This window comes from Staurois parvus, unplaced genomic scaffold, assembly GCF_062004578.1.
Source record: "Staurois parvus isolate SC_StPar_1 unplaced genomic scaffold, SC_StPar_1.0 ptg000017l, whole genome shotgun sequence".
In the NCBI taxonomy this organism is placed as follows: domain Eukaryota; kingdom Metazoa; phylum Chordata; class Amphibia; order Anura; family Ranidae; genus Staurois; species Staurois parvus.
Window position 1 is genome coordinate 21,302,274 of NW_028317813.1, and position 21,939 is coordinate 21,324,212.

Below are 21,939 nucleotides of genomic sequence, written 5' to 3' on the forward strand. Positions count from 1 at the left end.
TGCCTAATTAAAAATAAAACAGAAGCAAGATGAGGACTCTGCACATGGCAGATTTTAGGAGACATTTGTTAGTGGCAGGCAGAAGCAGCGAACAAGGTGGGAGAAAATGAAGTCATATTTTGCAATCTGCCAGTATACTTATATGACTTGTAGACAGCAGATGCCTCCAAAAACAGACAATTTTCAGCAGAATGCACATGTAAACTTCTACGCTGTTGAGAACTTATTTAAATTACCCACAGGTCCACCAAAAGCAGTCTTTTCAATTGGAAAACATGATACAGAAAAAACAATCATCGCTTTACAATGTTAAAGGGAGGCAGATACTAAATAATGGGCTTTAGAAACAAAGATAACTGCATTACCTCAATATTAACCAACCAGCATTCATGACATAAGAAAAATGAGACTTCATTACTTAACAAAGACTCAAACTTCCATTTTCTTGTGAAGGGTCCAACATGACAAGCTTGTTCATTTCCCATTTTTATACCACCATTCTCTTTACTTATCTTTGTAATGAGGGAAGTTAATGTGCAGCAGCTCCTAAACGAATGTGGGCAATTTATGCTGTAGTGGACATTATTCCTATCCCTTACCAACACCAAATCAAATATACATTCATGAACTATGCACTTAAGGTTCAGGGAAAAATAAAAAATGGAAGTAATAGTATATCTGCATCAAAGTCAAGATTAACATGTTCTTCAAAAGACTAAAACATTTTACAAAAACACAAACAAAACAAAGAAAGCACATCACAGTGTCACTGGTGCCAGTCATCTGACATTCTGGGAAATAACAGTCCCTGCAAATGCAGTTATCAGTATTGTCTTTAGACCGGGAAAAAGGGGGACATTTAGTTTGGCAGCAGACCCTGAACGCATCTGATGGTGGGAATCCCCTATAATGCCAAAAGGCACATCAATGACGCCATCACAGGAATGAATGGGAGGGAGGGGTGAATGAATGGAAAGAAAAGAATTTGTCAGAATTTGCAAATAACCTCTTTAGTTGAAATGTACTGCTAACACACGGCAAAGGTCTTTCCTCGTAAAGAATATATTTAAATTGCTCATCTCCTGGGACAAACGGATCACCTCAGATTTAAGCAAGCCAACAAAAACATGCATTTCATTTTTCTTACCCCTCCTTATTTATCAAAAGGCACAGGAAAATGCATCAGTAGCAGCAGCAGCAATGAATATACATAACCTGACAAATACGCAAAGCACCTAAAATATACACACAAAGAACGACTGTCTTCACTGGAGCGGCTGAGAACATCCTTGTTGTGTATAGGCATTTTAACTCTCTAACCACCAGAGGCTTGGAAAAGATGAAATGGCCTTGCCATCACCAACACGAGTTTATGAATGGGATAAAACAATCAGTGAACAGGGAAGGGATGAAGTGACGGTCGCTGCATACAAATGACTTACACTCACCGTTAGAGGAGGGGTGAGAGGCTGATTGATGAAAATCAGCTATTCCAACCTATGAAGGAGGTCATCTTTGTCATGTGCACGAGCAGGTCGATTTCAATGCAATTTCGAAAGCTGGATTTTTTTTCACATTTTTTTTTTCTGCCAAACTGCCTTAAAATTAAGCCCCCTCCTCTTTTCTCTTTTTGCTCTCCTTGTGAATGGAGTGCTATGGACTCTGGCTGCCTTTCCCTTGCCAAGATAATTGCTCTGACAAGCTGCTCCGAAGCAGGGCAGAGCCCAGCTGTTCCCATCCGCTGTCACACTGAGAGTTCTGCCAATAGTCGCGCACACAGCCACCCACACACGCTCGCTCTCCCTCTTGCTCTCATTCAAAACACTTTAATGGAACAACCTCCGCAGCTGCTTAAAGACACAGTGTACCATGCACACAAAAAAAGAAAACTATGTTAACAGTCCACAAGAACAATGTAAGGCTCCTTTCACAGCAGCAGCATTTATCACCCCCTAACAAGTGTTCTGAGGTGAATCCCTTTTTAGAGGATGGCGAGGTTTGCAGGTGTTCAGACGGCAGTCTGTGACGTTTTTTGTTTTACTTTTGCATTGCAGGACTGCGCCACGTGTTTGGCAACTGCAGCCCAGTCTCATTCATTTATATGATAGAGTTTGATAATCGTGCCCCCTTACAAACTCTGCATGCTATGTTCAAATTCCCATGGCTTCCCCAAACCAGCACCATGTCCGCCCGTAGGTGAGCAGCAGGCAGTAGAAAAAAAAATAAAATGAAAGAAGAAACCAATGCAAGCTCAAACAAACAAATAAAAAAACAGAACAATGGCAAAACTCTAGACTAAAGCTACCTTTCCTGTGAAAGTTTCAGTAGTACTCCTGAAGACCAGAACACTTAGGCTCGCTATATATTTAGATTCCTCCATCTATATTCTAAACAGCAGACAAACTGCATTGGATGACTTTGCGGCTGACAGTTTTCCACCTGACTCCGACAAAAGTCAAGACCAAAAAAAAAAAAAAAAAATCGACTTGACAAGCTGGGTAGAGGCAACAGGGCCACCCATGGTGTAAATTCTGGCCCATTCAGCAGGAATCGGTCAAAGCTCTAGCCATTTATGACAGGCTTTAGTTTATCATATAGCACTGCAGTCAAACTCAGGTCATCAAAGGACTTATAAACCAACATTTTTGGGGTAGAGAACAGATTTACTTAGAGCAGGGTTAGGCAACCTTGGTACATGACTGACATCTACAGGCACCAATCCCAGAGGCATGTAGCTTTACCACAGCTGGAGTGTTAATGTTCCCGGCTTAAAGAATGAAAAATGATTGCAACTGCCACAATTCTGTCCTACAAGGCTTTGGCTTTCAGAACATATATAACTGACTGGGGGTTTTAACCACCTCCTGCCCACCATATAGTCCAATGACGGGCACAAGGTGGTTCTCTTGTTCTGGCAGGACTTCATATGACATCCTCCCATTCTCACCGCGCATGCACGGCTCAGGGAGCACACTGCACGGCGATCGGCGGTGCGCTGTGTCCGAGAATCAGATGTCACGGAAAGAGCCGAAGATGTCGGCTCGGTCATGTGATCAGCTGTGTCCAATCACAGCTTATCACATGTAAACCGAGAAATGCTGGTTATCGGCATTTCTCCCCTCTCGAGCTGTCACGCTGACAGCTCGCGAGGAGAGGAGAGCAGGTAATGGGCTTTCCGCGGAGGGGACATCTACACTGATCATCAGGACAGTGTAGCCCCAGCAGTGCCACCTGTCAGTGCCCATCAGTGCCAGCTGTCAGAGCTCATCCGTGCCACATCAGTGCCCATCAGTGCCAGCTGTCAGAGCTCATCCGTGCCACATATCAGTGCCCACCCTCAGTGCAGCCTATCAGTGCCCACCCTCAGTGCAGCCTATCAGTGCCCACCCTCAGTGCAGCCTATCAGTGCCCACCCTCAGTGCAGCCTATCAGTGCCCACCCTCAGTGCAGCCTATCAGTGCCCACCCTCAGTGCAGCCTATCAGTGCCCACCCTCAGTGCAGCCTATCAGTGCCCACCCTCAGTGCAGCCTATCAGTGCCCACCCTCAGTGCAGCCTATCAGTGCCCACCCTCAGTGCAGCCTATCAGTGCCCACCCTCAGTGCAGCCTATCAGTGCCCACCCTCAGTGCAGCCTATCAGTGCCCACCCTCAGTGCAGCCTATCAGTGCCCACCCTCAGTGCAGCCTATCAGTGCCCACCCTCAGTGCAGCCTATCAGTGCCCACCCTCAGTGCAGCCTATCAGTGCCCACCCTCAGTGCAGCCTATCAGTGCCCACCCTCAGTGCAGCCTATCAGTGCCCACCCTCAGTGCAGCCTATCAGTGCCCATCAGTGCAGCCTATCAGTGCCCATCAGTGCAGCTTATCAGTGCCCATCAGTGCAGCTTATCAGTGCCCATCAGTGCAGCTTATCAGTGCCCATCAGTGCAGCTTATCAGTGCCCATCAGTGCAGCTTATCAGTGCCCATCAGTGCAGCTTATCAGTGCCCATCAGTGCAGCCTCATTAGCACATATCAGTGAAGGAGAAAAATCACTTATTTACAAAATTTTGTAACAAAAACGAAGAAAAAACGTTTTTTTTTCAAAATGTTTAGTGGTTTTTGGATTAAGAAAAAATAAAAAACCCCGAAGTGATTAAATACCACCAAAATAAAGCTCTGTCACAAAAAAATTATAAAAATTTCATATGGGTACAGTGTTATATGACTGCGCAATTTTCATTCAAAGTGTGACAGCGCTGAAAGCTGGAGATTGGCCTGGGCAGGAAGGGGGTACAAGTGCCCTGTAGGCTAGTGGTTAAAGTGTTACTAAACCCTGTATTCACTATATCTGGTCTCCCACAGTAAAAACAACATGTAAATGCAATTATTTTAGTAAATATAAACTGCTAAATACCTTTTCTCATCAGCAGTATATAGTCTATCAGTGTCCAGCTGAGCACTGGTTAAAGCCTGTAGGAGGAGTTTTCATTCTCCTCTGAGGCTGCATGATCCCTGACCCTCTGCCTGGACAGCCCTGATTGGCCCTATTGCGATCTCATGCACCCTCCTAAAGAGAAAGAAAAAAAAACCCTCTGGCAATATACACCAAACTGAGCAAGTGCAGAGTGACTCCAAGAGCTCTGTACTATCTGCAGATGGATTGGGAACCATAGAAGGGGAGGATCAGAGAAGACAGGATCAAACAGAATTTTTACCCAATGCAAATGATTAACTCCTTAGATTCCAGTGAGTATAACAAGCATCATGCTTTACTGCATATAGTGAAGGAAATTAGTATTTGTTCCCCTGCTGATTTTGAATGTTTGCCCACTCACAAAAATGATCAGTCTAAAAATCGAATGGTAGGTGTACTGTAACACAGAGACAGAATAGCAACAAAAAATTCAAAAGAAATGCATGTCTAACAAATTATGTACTGATTTGCATGTTCATGAGGGAAATAAGTATTTGATCCCCTATCACTCAGCAGGATTTCTGGCTACCAGTTGTCTTTCATACAGGTAACAAGCTTAAAGGGAGTGCTGCTGATCTCATTTTGTTACCTGTATAAAAGACACCTGTCCACAGGAGCAATCAAACAATCAGATTCCAAACTCTCCACCATGGCAAAGACCAAAGAGCTGTCCAAGGATGTTAGGGACAAGATTGTAGACCTACACAAGGCTGGACTGGGCTACCAAACTATCACCAAGCAGCTTGGTGAGAAGGTGAGAACAGTTGGTACAATCATTCACAAATGGAAGAAACACAAAACGACTGTCAGTCTCCCTAGGTCTGGTGCACCATGCAAGATCTCACCTCGTGGAGTGTCAATGATCGTGAGGAATCATCCCAGAACTACAGGTGAGGATCTTGTCAATGATCTCCAGGCAGCTGGAAACCGCAGTCACCACGAAAACAATTGGTAACACACTACGCCGACAAGGATTGAAATCCTGCAGTGCCCGCAAGGTCCCTCTGCTCAAGAAAGCACATATCCAGACCCATCTGAAGTTTGCCATTGAACATCTGAATGATGCAGAGGAGGACTGGTGGAAAGTGTTGTGGTCAGATGAGACCAAAATCAAGCTCATTGGCATCAACTCAACTCGCCGTGTTTGGAGGAGGAGGAATACTGCCTATGACCCCAAGAACACCATCCTAACTGTCAAACATGGTGGTGGAAACATTCTGCTTTGGGGGTGTTTTTCTGCTAAGAGGACAGGACAACTGCACTGCATCAAAGGGACGATGGATGGGGCAATGTACTGTCAATTCTTGGGTGAGAACCTTCTTCCCTCAGCCAGCGCATTGAAAATGGGTTGTGGATGAGTGTTCCAGCATGACAATGACCCAAGACACACGGCCAAGGCAACAAAGAAGTGGTTCAAGAAGAAGCACAATAAGGTCCTGGAGTGGCCTACCCAGTCTCCAGACCTTAATCCGATTGAAAATCTGTGGAGGGAGCTGAAAGTTCGAGTTGCCAAACATCAGCCACCAAACCTTGATGACTTGGGAGAGGATCTGCTAAGAGGAGTGGGCCAAAATCCCTCCTGAGATGTGTGCAAACCTGGTGGCCAACTACAGGAAACATCTGACCTCTGTGATTGCCAACAAGGGATTTGCCACCAATTACTAAGTCATGTTTTGTGAAGGGGATCAAATACTTATTTCCCTCATGAACATGCAAATCAGTGCATCATTTGTTAGACATGCATTTCGTTTGAATTTTTTGTTGCTATTCTGTCTCTCAGTGTTACAATACACCTACCATTCGACTGATCATTTCTTTGTGAGTGGGCAAACATTCAAAATCAGCAGGGGATCAAATACTTATTTCCTACTCTGTATACAGACTGATTCTAATGTTATGGGTTTAGTAACAGTAAATTTCTAAGAAAAAAATCCGATTTTTACAAGTGCAAAAAAGAAAATGGGTTAATCTGAGCTAGAATAAAAAATAAATAAAAACAATCTGGCCAATCAATATTTCAGGTTATTTGTCAAAGACACAAAGAAAAAAAAAGTCTAAATACCCAAATCTAAATGCCAAGATCAAAGGATAACACAGTTGAAAAACAAATATAGCCTCAGGTACATATAATACAAACTACAGAAACAAGGTTTGTAGAACACCATTAACTAATCCTTTGCATTACTGATCACCTTCATATGTACACAATATCTAAGGCCCATTCAGACTACTGTTACCAAATTACCGCAAAACACACAGTACCTTACCATGCACAAGTCAGTACTTTGCAGCAACATTAATTTTGAATGGCACTCCAATATCTTCAGATTGCAGAATTGTGGTGCAGACAATGTGAGATGGGTGCTTCAGTGTGTTGCATAAAATTGCAAGACCTTTTTTTTTTTCACATTGAGGTTTGTTACTGCCTGCTTATTTTGAACAGATTGCCTAGCAAACTGCAACATGTCACAATGTGCAAAATACCATGAAATGTGGTGCACTGCATTTTGGGGTGAATGGGCCGTTTAAATTTAAGGTGGTTGTAAAACTCTGAAATAAAAAAAAAGAGCAAAGTATATCCTTCTATAATGTGTACTTGTCTCAATCCAAAGCACAGTGTGAATCCTCTCTGCTCTTGCCTTACTCTGCTATCTGCACGGATCACTTCTGACAGTTATATTCCACACCAGCCAATGCACCCCAACACACAGCAGGTGATTGGCAGCATCAGCTGTGCATGCCCTATTTCCATTTCATCCACTCAGGTCTCAGATTACACACAGCTCTGTGCTGTGCAGTGTGTGATGTCAGATCCCCACCCCCTGATGGCAACAGATAAATAGGTACAACGTACATGGAAGGGCTCATTTCATCTCTGCTCAAAACCTGATGCTAGTCACCACCTCAGTGAGTATATGTAAGGGCTTACGTTAAAGATAAATCAGGAAGAGACAGTCAAACTGCAGGCAAAACATTTTTCATAGTTTTGGATAAAATGGGGACATTCAGAACCCTGTCAGGTTTGCGGTGCTATTGTGGTCCCTGAGGGGGATTCCTCATTTATTTGTTCTCCCAGGGACAGCTGTCAGGGAAACAGGAGTTAAGGGGAAGCTCCCCAGCAGGGACACAGACAGAAGTAACAATTAAAAAAAAAATCTATTGATGTGCCTGTCCAACTGGAGAGAGCTCTGGCCAATTCATGTCTCAGTTACCATCCTCACTGGGACAAGTAGGAAGGAAACCAAGTCCACATACAATGCAAACAACAGTACATTTTTCAATGGTTTATCTCTTTACATTCCATCCAAAACCATTTAGATTGGGGCTCTAATTTGAAGCACAATTGACTTGCTAAATAGTTCAATACAGGAGCAGTTAAGCATTTAAGTCGGGAAACAAGGACTTCCGTAGTCAATAAAGGAGGGCCAGACAGAAGATTTATTTTTTGGTTTTGGTATGTGCATTGGCCATTTGGACTCTGAAATCTGTTCAGCCCCGCTATTAGCTTAACTGCTTGCCGCCCACCTGCCATGTACTGCAGACGGGCGGCAGCTACAGGCAAAGCAACATACGGGTATGTCGCTTTGGCTGTAGTAAGATGGGGGGGCACACATTGCCCCCCCACCCACCCACAAATGAAGATCTTGGTGAACGAGACCCGGTGATCTAATCGCTATGTGATCACATGATCACAATGTAAGCAAAACTCTGCCTCTCTTCCTGGTGAGCTGTACATGATACATGGGGTCAATGACAGCACCCTGTCATTGACCCCATGTGACCAGCTCTAGCCAATCACAAATCACTATTATATTGAACTCTCATGAATCTAAGCAATGACCATCATTGCTCATGCAATGCAAAGTGTAAAAAATATATATATATATATATATATCTATCTATCTATCTCCCAGATCACCCCACCAAAGTAGTAAAAATTTTACTATGGCAACATTCCATTTTTTTGATAAAAGTATTTACAAAATAAAAATAAAATTTTTAAAAGAAATTACTGTATTTTTAGGTTTTTGGTTTTTTTTTTAAATTTAACCACTTGCTGATTGCCCAGCTCTGGGAAAAGCGTCGTAACCTTACGTCGCTTTTTATTTCGGACTGTGAATGTGTCTGTGCCCCCTACTTTCTTGGGCTCTCCCGTCCCACAGGGGAATCTGAGAATGCAGACGGCAGTTCCGCCGGCTGACCATAGAGCTGATTGAAGACCAGAATGGCTCCAAACCATCTCTATGCTCCAAGAAACTAAAATCTACGAGCATTTCATTATTTTTGTTTCGCCGGACTTTAACAGCGCCATTTTTAAACTGGGAAAGCATCTGATCACACTGATCTTGGTGTGATCAGATGCTTTAAGGGCAGAGAACTAGAGTCTAATAGACCCCAGATTTCTCAGAAAAGAATACCTGTCATTGCCTATTGCTATCACAGGAGATATTTACATTCCCTGTGAAAACAATTAAAGTGATTAAAAAAAAAATCACCCCGCCCCACCCCCTTTCCCATGCTCATATGCATATAGAACGCTAGTGGCGGTCCCGTGTCAGTATGTAAACAGAGATTGCACCATACATACGAGGTATCACCGCGAATGTCATATTGAGGGCAGTAATTCTAGCACTAGACCTCTTGTGTAAATATAAAGTGGTGATCTGTAAAGGCTTTTAAAGTGTAGTCTCTTGAGATTAAAATTTACATAGTGTGTTGCCGTTGCACGGGCATATGCAATTTTAAAGAGTGTCATGTATGGTATCTATTTATTCAGCATAACATATTTTATGTTATCAAACAATTGGGCAATATATTGTGTTTTTGTGCATTAAGATTCAAAAAAGTGTATTTTTTCCAAACATTTGTGTTTGAAAAATTGCCACGCAAATACTGGGTGACAAAAAATTGCAACACCCACCATAGTATTCTCTAGGGCAGGCATGTCCAAAGTCCGGCCCGCGGGCCATTTACGGCCCGGGGGTCGGTTTAATATGGCCCTCCAACAGCCCTCCCTGCTCTGTGTAATGTGGCCCTCCCTTCTATGGCAGACAGTCTTCTGCTTGAGAGCAGTGCGCATGCCTGACTGTGGCGCGTTCACCCTGGTCTGTGTAAATGCGGCTGTCGCACGGCCCTCCCTTCTGTGGCAGACAGTCTTCTGCTTGAGAGCAGTGCGCATGCGTGACTGCGCCGCGCTGGGAGCGACAGAGGGCGGTGACGTCAGGGCCGGGCTTCCAGCGTGAAGTGTGTTTCTCTTCCCCTCCCGGCTGCCGAGCAGAGACTTCAGCTCCAGCTACCTTTTTCACCCTTCACATTAGTGCAGGTAAGTTTTTTTTTTTTTATTTATTTTCAATACATTGTGAAAACTCAGCTGTCAGTTGATCTTAATGTTATGAAATGAAAAGTATGTCGTTTGCAATTAACTTGGCATAAAATAATTTATTTGCATTTAATTGTAATGGTTCAAAGAATGTTCGGAAACATGTTCGGCCCTCCATCATGTTCACTTCATCCAATCTGGCCCTCTTTGAAAAAAAGTTTGGACACCCCTGCTCTAGGGAAATTGTTTTAAAAAAAATATATGTTTGGGGGTTCAAAGTAATTTTCTAAACAAAAAGCGTCAGAAAAAGCTTGGTCTTCAAGTGGTTAGAAAAGTGAGTGATGTGTGGCAGAAGCTTCCAATGATGGTCCTGAAATGCCAAGATAGTAGAAGAACCCCCTGCCCTACACACACATTTCCCAAATTATCCCTTTTTGGAAAGTAGATACTCCAAGATATTTGCTAAGGGGCATGGTGAGCATATTGCAGATCTCATTTGTTACCACAAGTATTTAGAAAATGAAGAAAGAAAACAAAAGTATTTTTTCTTTTCAAAACCCTGTGGCAAAAAATTATATCTGCACAATATTCTCCATGCCTCTTATCAAATTCCTTGGATCGTCTACTTTCCAAAAAGAGGTCATTTGAGGGGGGTGTTTGTACTATTCTGGCATTCTAGGGCCTCCAAACTGATAGGTAGTGAGGAAGTGATATGAGGAGCTAAGCCCTTTGAAAGCCTGAAAGTGGTCATTGGATTTTGGGTTGTCTGTATGTGGATAGGCTGCCAAAAAGTCTCTCACATGTGGTATCTCCATACTCAGAAGTAGCAGAATGTGTTTTGGGGTGTTATTCTACATATAGCCATGGCATACATGAGCAATATATCATTTATGCCACGACTGTGTAAAAAAAAAAAAAAGTATTTTTTTCAAAAATTTGTGGCAAAAAAAAATTCTATGGACTCAACATGCCTCTAAGCAAATTCCTTGAGGTGTCTACTTTCCAAAAAGAGGTCATTTGGAGGGTGTTTGTACTAGCACCTCAAGAAATGTGATAGGCAGTCAAAGTAAAAGCTGTGTAAATTCCAGTACACACACACACACACACACACACTTCAGCATAAATGCGTACACCCCAACAGACCTGTCAGATAACCTGTACTTTCCTTTCAGAATCAACATTTTATGTGGGACACGATACTAAAAAATACTCCTTCAAATGAGGACCATTGATTGCAAACAAGATTGGTAAAATTTGCACACACACACACGCAAAGTATTTTTCCTTACAAATTCATTCAAGACCATGTTACAAAATTGAATACACCCCAATAAAAGTCTTATGAGCAAAGCTAAATTTTAGACAACAAAATCCTAATTAACAAGAATTCAACTTTTTTTGTGCTATTAAAAAAAAAAAAAAAAAAAAGACAATTTTGAGGGGAAAACAATATTTTTTGCTATTAACCATTAGCCGCCCGGCCAATGGCCGTTTGGCGGCTTCAAAACTGTCTCTGCACTCCGGGTGCACGCCATTTGGCGTCCTCCCGCACATGTGCAGTTTGCGCTAATGCAGAGCGGCACAGCAGTGCAATCTGTCACCGGCCGTGCACCTCGGACACGGTCGATGACAGATCCGAGTACCGGCTCCCGTTGCTGGTACCATGTGACCTGCTGTGACCAATCACAGCAGGTCACATGACAGTTGTATACAAAGGATGGCTTCATTCATGATGCCATCCATTGTATACTAGTGCCTAGCTGTGAATGGTCACAGCTAATCACATGCACATGTCATGTGATTAGCTGTGACCAAATCACAGCTAAGCACAAAAAAAAAAAAAAAAAGCTGAATGAATCGATTTCATTCAGGTAAAATGCTTGCTTATAGCAAAGTAATTCTTTGCTATAAGCAAATTGTGTTAAAAAAAAAAAAAAAAAAATACTGATCACTTCCCCAAAGTAGTACAATGTTACTATGGTAACATTGTACTACTTTGGTCATAGTAAAATATGAAAAAAAAAAATCTTAAAAAAAAATAAAAAAAAGTAATAAAAAATTAAATATAATAAAAAAAATAAAAAGAATATATATATATATTTTTTTTCATACTGTCACCAGTCAGTATCCCTGTTCACCGCCATGCCAGTTATATGATGACGCTGTACTGCACTGGTGACAGTATGTAAAAAAAAATTTTTTTTTCATTTTTCATTTTCCGAAAAATTATGACAAAAAATACAACTTCAAAAAACTCGCCATGCCTCTTATGAAGTACGTCGGACTGTCTACTCTGCAAAAAGGGGTCATTTGGGGATATCTGTACTATTCTGACATTCTTGGACCTCAAGAAATTAGATTGGCTGTCAGTACTTCAGGATTGATCAATATTCAGATCTATACCATAGTTTGTGAACTCTATAACTTTCCTACAAACTAAAAAATACATCCTAATTTGGGTTATTTTCACCAAAGACATGTAGCAGAATACATCTCGGCCTAAATTTATGAAGAACAATTATTTATTTGTAAACTTTTATAACAGAAACAAAGAAAAATGTGTTTTTTTTTCAAAATTTTTGGTCTTTTTTTGTTAATTTAGCAAAAAATAAAAACCCCAGCGGTGATTAAATACCACCAAAAGAAAGCTCTAGTTGTGTGAAGAAAATGATAACATTTTAGTTTGGGTAGAGTGTTGTATGACCGCGCAATTGTCAAAGTGTGAGAGCGCTGAAACCTGAAAAATGGCCTGGGCAGGAAGGTGTAAAACTGCACGGTATTGAAACGGTTAAACATGTACAGTAAAAATAAATTTTAAAAAATCAAATTTCATCATAAATTTAGGCCAAAATGTATTCTGTTACAGGTCTTTGTTAAAAAAAAATCCCAATACGTGTAAATTAATTGGTTTATGTGAAAGTTATAGCGTTTACAAATGGCGGTATATATATACTGGGCTTTTTTTTTCTTTTTTTAATAGTAATGGCGGCAATCAGTGACTTATAGCGGGGACTGCGGCAGGCATTCTGACACTGGGGGAACTGACTTGGTGTCACTGACATCCCCAGTGACACCAATACAGTGATCAGTGCTAATAAAAAGAACTGATACTGTACTAATGGCACTGGGCACGAAGGGGGTAACACGTGGGGCGATCAAAGGGTTAACTTTGTGCCATTTTACATCATGTTCTGTGTTTTTGCTTCACTGTAAGCACACTGCTTCGCATGGGTGTGTGCTTAGCATGGCGTGGGTAGGGAGCATGTCCTCTACCCGGAAAAGCAAAATCACATTTTATATATATATAAATAAATATATATATATATATATATATATATATATATATATATATATATATATATATATATATATATATATATATACACGCGCGCATACATACATACACACACATATATATACATACATACAGTGGGGATCGAAAGTTTGGGCACCCCAGCTAAAAATTTGTATTAATGTGCATAAAGAAGCCAAGGAAAGATGGAAAAATCTCCAAAAGGCATCAAATTACAGATTAGACATTCTTATAATATGTCAACAAAAGTTAGATTTTATTTCCATCATTTACACTTTCAAAATAACAGAAAACAAAAAAATGGCGTCTGCAAAAGTTTGGGCACCCTGCAGAGTTAATATCTTGTACTGCCCCCTTTGGCAAGTATCACAGCTTGTAAACGCTTTTTGTAACCAGCCAAGAGTCTTTCAATTCTTGTTTGAGGTATCTTTGCCCATTCTTCCTTACAAAAGTCTTCCAATTCTTTGAGATTTCTGGGCTGTCTGTCACGCACTGCTCTTTTAAGGTCTATCCATAGATTTTCAATTATGTTGAGGTCAGGAGATTGTGAAGGCCATGGCAAAACCTTCAGTTTACGCCTCTTCATGTAATCCCCCGTGGATTTCGAGGTGTGTTTAGGATCATTATCCATTTGTAGAAGCCATCCTCTCTTTAACTTCAGCTTTTTCACAGATGGCATCAAGTTACCATCCAAAATTTGCTGAAATTTTATTGAATCCATTTTTCCTTCTACTCGTGAGATGTTCCCTGTGCCACTGGCTGCAACACAACCCCAAAGCATGATTGATCCAACCCCATGCTTAACAGTTGGACATAGGTTCTTTTCATTAAATTCTGTGCCCCTTCTTCTCCAAACGTACCTTTGCTCATTCCAGCCAAAAAGTTCAATTTTAACCTCATCGGTCCACAGAACTTGTTTCCAAAATACATCAGGCTTGTCTATATGTTCATTTGCAAAGTTCAAACAATGATTTTTGTGGTGAGGACGTAGAAGAGGTTTTCTTCTGATGACTCTTCCATGAAGACCATATTTGTACAAGTATCTCTTTATAGTGGAATAGTGTACCACAACTCCAGTGTCTGCCAGATCTTTCTGGAGGGATCGTGCAGTCAAACGTGGGTTTTGAATTGTTTTTCTCACAATCCTGCGAGCTGTTCGGTCTGATATTTTTCTTGGTCTTCCAGATCTTGCTTTAACGTCCACTGTTCCTGATGACTGCCATTTCTTAATTACATTCCGAACAGAGGATATTGACATCTGAAAATGCTTTGCTATCTTCTTATAGCCTTCTCCAGCTTTGTGAGCATCAACTATTTTCAGTTTTCTAGACAACTGCTTAGAAGATCCCATGGTGCTGATTGTTGGGGCAAGGTCAGATGAGTCTGGGCATTTAAAACCTTTGAGATTGACATAACCTGGTCTTCCCAGACAATGATTGAGAACAATCCATGACACTGGCAGGTCTCAGCTTTGCAAAGGGGGCAGTGCATGCTATAAATTCTGCAGGGTACCCAAACTTTTGCAGACGCCATTTTTTTGTTTTCTGTTATTTTGAAAGTGTAAATGATGGAAATAAAATCTAACTTTTGTTGACATATTATAAGAATGTCTAATCTGTAATTTGATGCCTTTTGGAGATTCTTTATCTTTCCTTGGCTTCTTTATGCACATTAATACAAATTTTTAGCTGGGGTGCCCAAACTTTCGATCCCCACTGTATATACGTGATTTTGCTTACAGCTGCCGCCTTGTAGCAGTATTTCTGCTATGGGGCGGAGCTAAAGCGGTTAAAGCAGCAGAAATTTGATTATAAAAAGGATAATATAAAACCTTTCCCATTTCATGCTGTCAGTAATGGCACCACATGGAAGAGAAAAGTCGTATGGCCTGAGAAAGAAAATTTCTTTACACAGGAAAGGTGATGGCTACAAGAAGACCAGCAAAATTTTACTTGTCAGAATACTGTAGCAAAAGTGAAACAAAAATTTAACAGAGATGGAACTGCAACCATCTCACAGAGACATCCACGGACGTTAACACCTCGACAGGAGAAGGGTTGAAGAAAATCGCCATGTAAGTTCACTGCAGTTAGCCAAGTAGAAAGCCAAACTGGGGCGATTGTTTCCCCTAACAAAATATGGCGTACACTGTAGAGGAATGGCATGCATGGGTGTCCCCAAGAAGGAAGCCTCTCCTAAAGCCCATGCACAAAAAGCCTGCCTAGAATTTGCCAGGGCCCATGCTGAAAAAGAAGATGACCGGGACTCTGTACTCTGGAGTGATAAGACCAAGATCCAATGTTTTTGGAACTGATGGCTTCAAAACTGTATGGCGTCACAAAAGGTGAGGAGTAGAAAGAAAAATGCATGGTGCCTACAGTGAAACACAGTGGTGGCAGTGTCCTGTGGGGCTGCAGAAGTCGGGGAGCTGCATTTCATTGATGGTATTATGAATTCAAAAATATACTGCTCTATATTGAAAGAGAAGAGAAGATGCCATCATCACCTCATGCCCTTCGTCTTACACTTTTCCAACATGAGAATATTCCAAAACACACACATAAGGCCACAATTGCATTTCTGAAGAACAGGGTGAACGTGATTCAGTGGCCAAGTATGTCTCCTGATCTGAACCCAATCGAACACCTGTGGGGAATTCTGAAAAGACAAACTGAGCATCATTCTCCATCCAGTATCCAGGCTCTAAAAGAGGTCGTTCCTGAAGAATGGAAAAAGATAGATGTTGCAATATGTCGCCAACCTGTTCATTCCATGCCTACAAAACTTGGTGTTGTGCTTACAAATCATGGAGGTCATACAAAAATACTAGATGTAGTAGTTTTCGTTGTGGGGTGTATTCATTTTTGCATCAACTAATTTGAGTAAAACACAAGATTTTGTCATTTAAGTTATATTATTAACCTTACTTTCATGTTATGAGCTAAACAAATGTCCTATAAAACTCAGTTTTGTCAAAATTTTGGAAACTGTTGTGTTCTTTGAGATATTGATTATAATCTTACTTTTCAAAAGGGGTGTACTCATTTATGCTGAGCACTATACCGCAGTTTGTAGATGCTATAACATTCACACAAACCAATTACACGTATTGGCATTTTTTTTACCAAAGACATGTAAGCAGAATCCATGTTGAACTAAATTTATGACGGTGTTTATTGGATATTTTTTGTAACCAAATATACAAATATTTTTTCCCCCAAAATTTTCGGTATTTTTTCATTCATATCACAAAAAATAAAAAAAAGCAGTGGTGATCAAATACCACCAAAAGAAAGGTCTGTTTGTGTGAAAAAAAGGACATACATTTCGTTTGGGTACAATTAGCAGCTGAAATTGCAAAAAATGGCCTAGTCAGGAAGGGGGGTAAATCTTCCGGAGGTCAAGTGGTTAAACAAGGTTTAAACCTGAACATAAAGTAAACACCCTCTAATAGTCCACAATGGAATAACTAGTGCTATCACCCTGGAACAAATCCAAGCCTGATAAAACTAAGGCAGTCCATAGATGGGTTTTTAGTTCAACCAGCGGGTTGAGCGCAAAGGAAAAAAAAAACAAACCCTAGGATTCCCCCATGCACACACTAGATGTGGTTGGGGGAAACCTGCCAGTGGAGCTGTTGTATTCTGACAATGGAAAGACTTCCCCACCATCAGAATACACTGACCAGCCCTACCAACTATATTCAGCAGCATTGATTGAGAGCAGGGAAAATCTGAGAGGGCAGTTGTACAGAAGGGGATTGGTAGAACGACTTCTTTACAACCTCCCTGCTCAATCATAGATCAAAATTTCAATCCATGTGTGGCTGGCTTAACTGTTCATTATTGTCTATTACGTTGGGGGGGGGGGGCAATGGGTAAAGTATAAATAGCTAAATTTTATTTTCATTTTTCTTTCCAAGTTTAGACTCCATGCACACTAGCTGTTTTTTTTGCAGCTCAAAAAATGCTGGTGATAGCATTTTTATATAGCGTTTTATTAGTGTTTTTACAGTGTATGGGGGAGGGAACAGTTTGGAGCATTCAGCGCTTTTTACAGCTGACAACTCCCAAAAATGGTTAGTTTTCTGCTCCTAGAAGCAGAAGTTTCAATGCTTCTGGCCTACAATAGTGAGCATACACACATAGGATAACACCATTTGCTTCTAGGAGCAGGAAAAACAAACAAACCAAAAAAAGAAAAATATTTTTTGCGGTTTTTTTGGAGCTTAAAAATAAACTACTGTGCATGGTGGTGGTGGTGGGGGGGGGGGGAGAGTTACAACTGCTTCCCTAGGACTAAGTGTTAGCTATTTTTCCCCTACATACAGTACCTAGGCTTCTTCCAAATCTGGAGTAGTCTGGGATCACTTCCAATTACACATTTTATCAAGACTAGTAGCCAGTACACAAAGCTTTCAATGTGATTCATAAGTGGTCACTCTGTGGTTAAAATGGGCCATTTACAACCTTGACTGAGATTCTACAAACACTGAGACATGTTGCCAAGAACAGTTTAGCTCAAGAAGATTTTTTTCAGTTGTACAGGGCCAAAAGCAGCCATAGATTGATCAAAATTCAGCCTGTTCAGCAGGGGCCAGACCAATTTCAATCCATGTATAGCCTTGCCTGTTCTGCACTGCACTGATCAGTTTATGGATAGAAGAGACTTATGTCCCGGAAAGGGGGGTCCTCTATCTGCACACACAAAAAAAAAAAAAACCCAGGAGTTGATGGTCAGCTGTACAAGTACATTTTAAAAAGTGCAACAACCCCCCCTGATACAAATAGTGCACACATATGCAAACATAATTTAATTATGAAAGGATGCTCAGATATGCAGCTAAATAACTTTTTTCAATCAATAATTCCTTTTTTCCAAAGAATTTGTCCATTAATTCAACCAATAGAAAGTGGTGGTATTCCAACCATTTTGGAATAACTCACTGCTGGCACTGACAAAGACCAATAGCACCATTTGCTACACAGATAATTCCACATGCTCTTTTACTTCAAACTAGCTGGGCTGATCTTGGATTACCAAATTTGCAAACAAAAATATATTTTATGTAATTCGAGTGACAGTAAGGAAATGGGATTATACATTGATTCAATAAGTGTTCTTTCACTAAACAAAGCTATTTAAATGAATAATTGGATCTGATTTTTGATAATAAACTATACAGGACTTCTTTTTTGTTCACTCAATTAGCTATAAGCCACTCTAGTAACAAGAGGGACAGCAGCTGCTGAGACTCAGAACCCACACTGTGCCTGAAGGGAACATTCGTGCTTCTCCAATTCCTGATGTATAACAGAGAAAAACTAAACGATCCTTCTATTATTTACTGCAGATAGATGCCTTCCCAGAATCCCTTGCTTTGATATAACCCAGTGTCCGCATCGCAGGACATGAACCAAATCTGTCAAGGGCTAAAGGCAAGCACGTGGCCATTAATAAGAAAAAATTATCAATCCACTCAGCTCTGAACAATGATAAATAATTCATAGGAAAAAAAAAAAATCTCCTGACATACAAAGAGAAAAAAAAAAAAAAAAAAAAAAAGACTAAAAATAGCATAAATAACTAAGCCTGAATAACGGAAGGATCACTGCAAAGAAATAGCATATTGGGGGCGACTGAAAATTCTTCCGTTTTGCATGGGTATCTAAACAGCGCGCAGTTTTATACGATCACATATCTCTATGGTTACAGGCTTCAGAACACTCCAGAAGGGACAGTAATCTCACAAATGTATTTCCAGAAGAGGCACTTAAACAGAAATGTCTAAAACACCTGAGGACATTCTTGGCATTGCTGCTTTCTCGAAATCTCCAGTACAAAGTGAAATCAGTAGCTCACCTTTCGGTGGAGAAAGCTGTATAGGCAGCAGGGTCAATATAAAAATGAAAGGCCATACCTCATAACATGACATATACATAAGGGTTTCCAAGCACAAGTTAACACATTTTATGACCCTTTTGCTCTTTAACCCTACGTACACATCCCATAAGCAATGACAAATGGTTACATTTTATCACAGAGAACAACAATACTCTCAGCGCACACAAAGGGATCTTTGGGAACCATTCATACAAACAAAATTCCGTGCAAACTGCAGCAATGTTTCTGCATGGATGGGTTATCTAATGCTGAAATCCTGGCAGATATATTAATGCATCCTTAAAAGTATTTCTTTTTCCAAGTACATAAATGTGGGGAAGGGAAAAGCACCACAAGAAGCCAATCAGCTGTGCACAGAGCAAGCTAATAGAAGGACAGAACAGAGTCAGAGAGAGATAGGCCCCACCAGTATGCTGCTTCTCCCTTTCACTGTCCAGTCACAGGCTGGGGGGCAGAGGGGACACCAGTATGTATTGCTTAACCACTTCCTGTCCAGGGCAATTTTCAGCTTTCAGCGCCACCACATTTTGAATGACAATTGCGTGGTCATGCAACACTGTACCCATATGAATTTTTTACCATATTTTTGAGACAGATAAAGCTTTATTTTGGTGGTATTTATTCACCGCTGGGATTTTTATTTTTTTTGCTATGTAAATGAAAAAGTCCAAAAATTTTGAAAAAAAGTGTTTCTTATAAAATTTTGCAAATTAATAATCTTTCATCATAAATCTTGGCCAAAATGTATTCCGTTATCTTTTTAGTAAAAAAAAATAAAAATAAGCCAAATTAGTTTATAACCAAAAATTTTAATTTTTAAACATTTTTTTTACATTTTTATTTTATTTATTTTTTATATTATTTTTTGTCTTCTTTTTCTACATACTGTCACCCTAGCAGTACAGTGTCACATGGACACTGTACTACTTTCGGGGGGGGGGGGGGGGTGATGATTTTTTTTTTTTTTTTTTTTACAGTGATTGCTTTTACACCCGTATAGGATGTAAAAGCAATCATTTCTCTTTCTCTCTGCATTCTTGCAGCCATTGAGAACTACTGAGTGAGCTGTGATTGGTCACAGCTTGTCACATGGTACAAGGCTGTTAATAGCCTTGTACCATGTGACCTCTATGATCATTCACAGATTTCACACAGTCAGCAATGATGTCACAAGTGACATCTTGCTTACTACTTTGCATGTGATCACCGATTGGCCAATCAGTGATCACATGATCGGGACCTCATATAGAGGTCCCGTCCGACGATCGGTGTTTCATCGCGGTGCTTCACGCTCCCAGGGAGCGCGCACAGCTAGAAATGGCTGGTGCTGTTTATGAATGGCAACCCGCCCCTGGAGTGCCACCGTCCTGCCGTTTATAAACAGCAGGCGGACAGCAAGTAGTTAAAGGATAAGTTCCCCTTTTGTTACTTTCATATTCAGGGTGTAACATGTTATGAAAGGACCGGCCCCTATTCACAGCTGGCGGGGGATCTTCTGTCACAATTTTTAGAAACATGGTGGTGCGAGGCTCTACCCACCCGGCCGCAACAAGTTCTGACATCCTTTGCAGCTTCAGCTTATAGTTCTCAATGAACTACCACGGCGCTGTTGAACTCTCTAGGTAGTTCATTGATTCTTCCTGTCAGTGTGCATCTGGTTGCCCGTGTGAGGTATAAGTACACAGATACACTGACAGGTCTGCAGGAGTCCTGCCTGGCAATCTGCAAAAAAAAAATATGCGTTTATTATTTTTTGTCAAAAGGTGAACTTAAACTTTAACTGCAGCAGAAATAAACAGGTATTGTACTCAGAGCTAAGCTGTATTGTACTCTGTCGGACAGGGCTAAGCTATGTGGTAGGACTGTGAAATGCCCCTTTCACACGGGCAAAATCTGATTTGCTCAGCAAGGGATCTGTCTGCCAATTCCCTGCTGAATTTATGCAGAGCAGACACAGACCAAGCCTGCTCTGCTCTCTGGACAGCTGGGTGTAAAGTGACCAGATGTTCATTTACATCTGAATAGCCCCGATCCACCTAAACAGAGGGGAATGGATCCCCTTCATTTTTTTTTTTTTTTAGCGGACCGGATCGGAATGAAAGGAGGCAGGTATATAGGAATACATGGACCAACTGATCAAGTCCTGAGTGAGAAACAGAAACCTCAGAAGAGGATGAGAAGAAATACAAATCTTTTTGCAGAGGAAACTGTTCTCTGTGTATTGAGCCCACTGCCCAGATTTCAACTTTAAAAAGTAGAACTGGCAAAATATTCCAAAGGAAATAAGCAATGTGAATAATAGTGGGGAAAAAATATGCATGTAGGGGTGTAGAAGTAAAAAAGTCTGTCCACACCAGACCTTTTAAAGACTCAAAAGAAGCAGGCAGTGGTAGGCCAGCCTTCGACTTCCTCATACCATTTAAAGTTTAGGGACAATGTGGACACTGAACATGTAAGCACAAAACCAGAGGATACCCAATTGAAGTAAGATGGGTTATTTATGCCTTTGCTGACACCCTGTTAAACATGCTAGTAGCCTGGCTATCTCAATCCATTACTTTCAGAGTGACTGACCTTGGAGCAGAATGCACCAAGAGAAGGCAGAAGCCAGTAGTTTCGATCTACAAACTTGTTAGAGGTCAGAGAGGCAAGAGTTGTGAAGCTAGGGGATCAGCATTGCAATCAGACAGCTAGAAGAAGTCAGTAAGGACAGCCTTCAAATTTCTCTTACCAGATGTCTCCTAAATGGACCAAAGTTGAGGATACGAAATTATAAAACCACCACATTTTGTACTTTTTGACAGTTCTACACACTTACAGTTTTGGTGCATATATATTTGGACACAGTTAAAATTTTAGTTTTCTTCAGGTATTTACCAAAACATATTCAAGCTATAGTTATATAATGGATATAGGCTGAACATGCACACTCTCAGGTTTAATTTGA

The 21,939-nt window shown here is 40.9% G+C and overlaps 1 protein-coding gene across 8 annotated transcripts in view; it reads right to left on the minus strand.

The window, feature by feature from the left end:
• The window catches only part of R3HDM2 (R3H domain containing 2), a 179,227-nt gene that overhangs the window by 115,823 nt on the left and 41,465 nt on the right, over window positions 1-21,939 (minus strand). Inside the window, exon 1 of one of the 8 annotated variants that reach the window (XM_089681204.1) lies at window positions 1,449-1,715. The exons of the other annotated variants lie outside the window; for them this stretch is intronic. The gene's annotated coding sequence lies outside the window, so the exon portion shown is untranslated. Of the gene's footprint in view, window positions 1-1,448; window positions 1,716-21,939 lie in introns of those variants that run through there. 8 annotated transcript variants of the gene reach the window in all.